This window comes from Elephantulus edwardii, unplaced genomic scaffold (assembly GCF_000299155.1).
Source record: "Elephantulus edwardii isolate Elephantulus edwardi_28Jun2011 unplaced genomic scaffold, EleEdw1.0 scaffold00075, whole genome shotgun sequence".
Classification (NCBI taxonomy): domain Eukaryota; kingdom Metazoa; phylum Chordata; class Mammalia; order Macroscelidea; family Macroscelididae; genus Elephantulus; species Elephantulus edwardii.
The window spans coordinates 519,941-527,916 of record NW_006399825.1 but is presented as its reverse complement, the minus strand read 5'-3'; positions in this window follow the sequence as shown (position 1 = coordinate 527,916).

The window sequence follows — 7,976 nt, the reverse complement described above, 5'->3', positions numbered from 1 at the left end:
TTGTTGATGGGCACTTGGGTTGTTTCCAACTCTTTGCTATTGTGAACAAAGCCACAATAAACATGGGTGTGCATATATCTGCTTGGGTGGCAGTTCTGGTTTTCAAAAAGAGTAAAAGTCTTCTTTATTGCCATAGGGCTGTTCATTTGTAATTATAATTAGGCTACATGATCCATGTTGTTGTTGTTATGTGCCATCGAGTCCCTGCAACTCATAATGACACTATGTACATCTTCCCAAATCCTGCTCTGTCCTGTACTAATCAAGATACATTGTTAGTATATAAAGACAAAAATTTTTCAGATAATTATAGCTATTCATAGGGCCAGTTGGTAGACATTGAGTTGAAAAAGGTGGTAAAATAATAGCCAAAATAAGAAGGAAAGTCTGAAATCTGTACCTCAAGTTAGGACTGTGTTATCCAAGTCTGAAATTTAACCTGATGGAGGATTTATGCTATCATGATATCCTGTCTCTCATCTATTAATTCACATTTTTAATTAACTTCATAAATTTCATATTCAAACTGTACGTAGTTAACCACACCTACTGTATCCTTTTCTAATATTTTATTAAAATATTTCTCTGTCATTACCACCAAGTTGGAATCAACTCATAGCTGACACTACAGCAGTTTTTTGGAGGTGGTAAGTCACATGGGAGAAGATTGTGGATTTTTCTTCCAAGGAGTCACTGGTAGTTTTAAGTTGCTAGAGAGGTGAAGCTTTCCACATTTGCATAACAAGCCACAACTCCCTAAAGACTATGGTATTAGGGCTCTATTTAGGAAGATAAAAACTATATATAGAGTAACCACAGAGTTAATGAATAATCTTTCATTTAAAACTAGAAAGTAAAAAAATATAAGAACTTAGTAAATACAAAACAAGATGAAGGAAATTAAGGACCCAAGAACAGTACAGATAAATAAAAATAAAAATATAAATAAATATATATAAATACTAATAAAGAATAAATAATCAGCAATGTCATAATAATAAAAAACTAGAAAAAAAAACAGCAGCAGTAAATTCTTACATAATAATTACACTAAAGACAAATTATTTCAGTGAACCAGTAAAGAGAGAAAGTGTCAAGATGGATAAGAAAAAAGTACAGCAATATGTTTCTTCTAAAACATTCATGTTAGGCACAAAGGTAAAAATTAATATAAAAATCCAAGCATGGAGAAGAGAATATAACAAACAATATCAAAAAAAGAACAAGAGCAGCAATATTAGTTTCTGAAAAAATATACTTCAACTTGAAAACTAGTATGGGAAAAGAAAAGATACTATATAATGATTAAAGGATTAATCTTAAGAGAGTATAATTTTAATAAACACCTATGCATCTGAAAACCTCATGAACAATAGAGGAATATGAATATAATGTTACTGTTAAGGCCGAGACTGGAAGTCAGTTAAAATGAGGAAAAATAAAAGCAAATATTCTTTAATAATTAGAACATGGAAAGTATGTAGGTTGGGTGTTGGAAACCTAGAAACAGTGGAAAAATAAAATGTAGCACATGAACATCAACGTTCTAGGCATTAGTAACCTTAGATGGACTAGCTTTGGCCACTTTGAATCAGATAATCATGTAGTATATTAAACTAGAAATTAAAGATGTTTTACTTCATGGTATACTAAGCTGGGAATGAAAGACATAAAAAGAATGGTATTATGTCCATAGTAAAAAGTCAGTTTCAAATTCTATCCTGAAATACGATGTTGTGAGTGATAGGATATTATTCATACACATACAATGAAGACCTGTTAATACAACTATTATTAAAAAATATACTCCTACATCTAGAGCCAAAGAGGAAGAAGTTGGAAATTTTTACCAAATCTTACAGTCTAAAATTGACCAAACATACAATCAAGATGTGTTAATGATAATTTTTAGTAACTGGAATACAAAAGTTAGAAACAATTAAGAGGAATAGAAGTTGGAAAATATGAACTTGGTGACAGAAATAAGGCTAGAATGATAAAATTTTGTAGTTTCAATAATTTCTTAATTACAAATACCTCTTAAAAAACCAGCAACACAGTCGATTTCATATGGATCTCACCTGATGGATTGCATAAGAATCAGACTGACTACCACTGTGGAAGGAATCGGTGGAGAAGCTCAATATCAGCAGTCAGAATTAGGGCAGCCCGACTGAGAGTCAGATCATTACTCATGTTCAAGTTCAAATTGAGGCCAAAGAAAATTCAAACAAGTCCACAAGAACCAAAATATGATTTTTTAATCTATTTTTTATTTCAAAATTATTTTATAGGTTAGACACATTGAATAGTAATGAATGAAGACCAAATGAGCTGTGGGATGATGTCAAGGATATAATCCATGAAGAGAACAAAAGGTGATTACAAAGACAGAGGAGAAAGAAAAAATCCTAAATGGATGTCAGAAGAGACTCTGAAAATTGCACTAAGAAAAATGTACACAAAAAAAGGGGGGAAATATGCCAAAGTAATAGGACTAAACTAAAAATTTTAAAAGGCAACTTGAGGAGACAAAACATGTTATTATAATGGAATGTGCAGAGAGATGGAATTAGAGAATAATAAGGGAAGAACTCAATCTGCTTTCTCAAACTGAGAAAACTGGAAAACAAATTTAACCCTCAAGTTGCAATATTGAAAGATGCTTTGGGCAATAATATTGAATGACTCAGGAAGTACCAATAGAAACAGAGGGAATATACAGAGTCGCTATACCAAAAAGACTTGACTGACACTGAAAAATTTCAGGAAGAAGTATATGAGCAGGAACCAATAATAATAAAGGAGTAAGTTGAAACTGCACTGAAGGCACTGGCAAAATAAAAGGCCCCAGTAATCGATGGGATACCAATTGACTTGTTTCAATTAACAGATGCAGCCTCTGGACATGCTGATCAGTCTATTTCAGGAAATTTGGAGCACAGCTGTTGGGCTAACAGTTTGGAAGTGGTCCATATTGTTCCCATTCCCAAGAAAGGTGATTCAACAGAATATGGAAACTATTGAACAATATCATCAGTACCACATTCAAACAAAATACTATGAAAGGTCCTTCAAAAGCAGCTAGGACAGTACATAGCTAGGGAAGAGGTCATGGCACTGGTGATATCATTGCTGATGACGGATGCGCTCTGGCTGAAAGTAAAGAATACCAGAATAATGTCTATTTATGATTTATTGACTATGCAAATGCACTTGACTGTGTGGATCATATCACGTTACAGCTAACATTGAGAAGAACAAGACTCTCAGAGCATTTAATTGTGCTAATGCAAAACTTATACCTATGCCTGGAGGCTGTTGTGTGAACAAAGGGAATATTATACGATTTAAAATTAAAGTTGTGTCAGTGTTGTATTCTATTAAATCTTTATGCTGAGCAAGTTATTCGACAAATTGGATTCTGTAAAGAAGAATTTGATATCAAGATCAGAGAAAGACTCCTCAATAACCTGTGTTATGCAGATGAAACAACCTTTCTTGCTGAAAGGGAGGAGGACTTGAAGCATTTGTTTCAGAAGAGAAAAAATATAACCTTCATATGGATTGCATTTCAATGTCAAGAAAACAAAAAATTCTTACCACTTGATTGATAGACAACCTCATTAGAGGTGAAGGAAAGACTGAAACTGTCAATAACATCATCTTACTTGAACCTACAAACACCACCTTTGGTACCAACAGTCAGGAGATCAGGAGATACATTACTCTGTGGAAGTCTGTAGTCAGAAACCTCTCCAAATTATTGAAGAATAATGAAGTCAGTTTGAAGACTCAGGAGTGTCTGATTCAGGCAGAATCTTTCTATCACTTGCTATGCATCTGAGAGATGGATAATAAATAAAGATGACAGATGAAAAAAATTTATGCCTTTTGAGTGTGGTGTTGGAAGAGAGTATTGAAAATCTCATGCACTGCCAAAAGAACAAATAAATAGCTTTTGGCGGGGCTATTCCTTGGAGAGGGACATTATGGTTGAAAAGGTCGATCATTGGCGAAAAAGAGGAAGACTCTTGACCAGGTGGATTGCCATAGTGACTGCCACAATAGCCTCTAGTATGTCAGGAAGTGTGAGGGTAACACAGGAACAGTGTTCAAATCTATTGTTCATAGTGTCACCATGGATCTCCTTAAACTTGATGGCACCTAACAAAAACAACATGTCATGTATGCCAGAGATTGTGAGCATGGCCCAGAATAGGACAGAGTTCAGATCAACTGTTCATAAGGTCACCATCAATTGCACATGACAACAGTAACAGAACAGTAATAAATGAAGCAGAAAATAATAGGAATAAACAAAATATGGGTTAGCTTAACAAAGGAAAATGACTTCTGTTATTATAATCAAGTCTTCTCCATTAAAGCAAGTATACAAGATATCCAGCAATAACATAGAGGGTCGAGTCCCTACTCTTCCAGATTCAAATATAATAAAAGTATCTACTTTTTTAGAAAAAAAAGGAAAATGAAAGAAGATATAAATAAAATGAATAAGAAATTAAATAAGCTATGTCAGAAAAGAGTCACCTGAATTAAAAGAATAATAAGAGAATACCACAAGGAATGATACTCTAAAAAATTTGAAAACAGAATAATTCTAAACTAACACAGAAAATAGCAAATAATTTTAACATATCCATGACAAAAGAAGAGCTTGACCAGGTCATAAAATATCTCCCAACAGCAATCCAAATTGTCTTATCTCAGATGGCTTTACTGGAGCATTCCACCACACACTTAGAGAACTGGTACAAGTTCTAATCCATGTATTACAAAACATAAATACATCTGTAAAAGAAAGGTACAGAGCAATATTTCTCATGAATAGAGCAGCAAATTATTTTATGCATGGAAAAACAGAGGTGCAGTATGAAAAGAGAAGAAAGGAAGGAAGGAGAAAAAGAAAGAGGAGGAGGAGAGGAAGGAAGGAAGGTAGGAAGGAAAGAAGGAGAAAGAGGAGGAGGAGGAGGAGGAGAAGGAGAGGAACAAGGAGAGGAAGAAGGAGAAGGAGAAGAAGAAGAAGAGGAGGAGGAGGAGGAGGAGAAGGAAGGGAGGGAGGGAGGGAGGGAAGAAGGAAGGAAGGAAGAAAGATACTAAAAAATAAACCTAAGCAGAGTTACAAAAAGATTTAGAAAACTGCAAAATATTATCACAAAACAAAAAGAAATCTGCACAAATGGAAGAGCATACCTTGATCATTAATAGGAAGATTTAACATAGAAAAAAACATAAATATTGCCCAACGTAATCTATGTATTTAATTAAGCTACTAGGGCCCGAGGGTCTTTCATTGTTTTTGATCAGACATTCCTCTAGGTTGTATAGACCTGGTGTACAAGTTGCCGTACAGCGGTAACTTGTGGTTCCTGTGAGGCTGAACACTATGACACTGATGTGTCAAATGTGTTAATGGCTGATTATCCAATGCGGACAGAGAGGGGGGTGGAGCTCCCTGATTAAAACAAGCTTGGAAGGAGGAGTGACATCCACTTCCATAATAGATTGCCTCCAGAAACCCTATGAACCTGGAGACAGGAAAGCCACCCAAGCGTTGAGGACTCTCCTTCATAGGGTCTCTATGAGTCGCCTGTGACTCGACGGCACTTAACAACACAACAACACACCCAAATAATTCTATGCTTCCTAAGGAGATGAAAATATCAGGTACTATTGTGTATAGAGATTCTATAAATTAGATTCAACTTGACAGATTAACAATAGCAACAAACTTCACATGGAAGGCAAGGGACCTCAGATAAGCAATGTTTTTAAAGAACGAAGTGGAAAGTCTCACATGCCCTAATTTCAAAATATATTATACAGTCATCGCTGTCGAAACAGCTTGGTACTGGTACAATGACAGACACATACACCAATAAAGCAGGATTGAGAACTCAGAATTATTTACATCCACTTATTGGCAGCTGGTCTTTGACAAAGGATCACAAAACATGAAATGGAGCAAAGGCAGGGAGTCATCTAGCAGAGTTGTCAATATTATCCAAATGTTAAACACAATACAAATATAACTACCAAATTGATTTTTCAAAGATACAGAAAAGGCAATTGGCAAGTTTATTTGGAAAGCAAAGAGACTCTGAATAAGCAAATACTTCTGAAAACCAAAAAGGAAGTGGTAGGAATATTACTCCCTGCTCTCAAAACCTACTACACAGTTGAAGTAACCAAATCAGCATGTTATTGGTACAATGATAGGCACATGGACCAATGGAACAGAATAAACAAAAACTCAGAAATTAACTCATCTGTTTACTGTCAACCAGTATTCAATAAGGAAATAAAGCCTATCAAATGGAGGAATGGCCAATGGTGCTAGCAAAACTGGATGTCTACCTGCAGAAAATAGAAATATGATCCATATTTCATAACACACACAAAATCAACTCAAGGTGGATCAAAGACCAAGGGGTAAAACTCGAGTAAGAGATGTGTTGTTATTGTTGTTGTTATGTGCCGTCGAGACGCTTGCGACTCATAGCGACCCTATGTACAACAGCCCTAAACTCCGCTCTGTCTTGTGCCAATCGCACCGTCACTGACACTCCCATCCCAATTATCCCAGTCACTGAATCAATCCACCTCTCTGATGCATAACAAGTGATTGGGAAGACCAAAGCCTGTATCAGACGCACCTAAGTCTCCAGAAAGACACCATTGCTCTTCAGTACTTTGGAGAGGTCCCTAACAGCAGACTTTCCCACGGCAATGCGCCTTTTAATTTCCTGGCTGCTGGTGCCAAGACTGTTGACTATGGAGCCAAGCAAACTAAAGCTGTGTACAATCTCAAACTCTTCATCATCCATCCTGATGCTGCCGATTGGTCCAGTGGTGAGAATCTTTGTCTTCTTGACATTGAGCCTCAATCCATATTGTAGGCTGCAGTCCTTGACACTCTGCAAAAGGCACTTCAAGTCCTCTTCAGTTTCAGCTTGCAGGGTTGTGTCATCCGCATAACGCAGGTTGTTGATAAATCGTCCACCAATCTTGACCACACATTTCTCCTCATAGAGCCCAGCCTCCCGGATAATCTGTTCTGCATATAAGTTGAAAAGGTATGGAGATAGGAAGCATCCCTGGCGTACGCCCTTCCCAATTTTGAACCATACAGTGTTCCATTGCTCTGTTCTGACCACTGCCTCCTCGTCTACTAAGTATAAGTTTCGCATTAGAACAATCAAGTGTTCTGGGATTCCCATTCTTCTCAGAGTCAGCCATAGTTTGTTATGATCTACACAGTCAAATGCCTTTGCATAGTCAATGAAACACAGATAGACATTCCTCTGGTATTCCCTGCTTTCAGCCAAGATCCATCTGACATCAGCTACAATATCTCTAGTACCATGACCCCTTCTAAACCCAGCCTGGACTTCTGGTAGTTCTCTGTTGATGTGCTGTTCCAGTCATAAGAGATATTTTGCCAAGACAGAACAATTCAGAATTTATCAAAAGACACTTTGTAGGCGCCTCCATTAGTTTCTTCTTTAGCTTCTTCTACCATTCCTAAATGTTGTTGTTATTTGGTACCATCAAGTTAACTATGACTAATAGTGATCCTGTGTACAAGAGAGCAGAATCTTCCCCTACCTTGTGCCATCCTCACGAGCTCTGTCATGCTGAAGCCCATTGTGGTTGTCACTGTGTCAGTGTATCTTGTTGAGTGTCTTCTTCTTTTTCTCTATCTTCCATCTTTCTCAGCTTAATGTTTTTCTCCAATGATTGATTCCTTCTGAAAATATACCCAAAGTAAATGAGATGACGTTTCCTCATCCTTGCTTCTAAGAAGCACTCTGGTTGAACTTCCTTCAAGAAAGATTCGTTTGGTTCTTGCACACCCATGTTTATTGCAGCTTTGTTCACAATAACAAGGAGCTGGAAATAACCTAAGTGCCCATCAACAAACAAATGGATTGAGAAGCTGTGGTATATTCGCA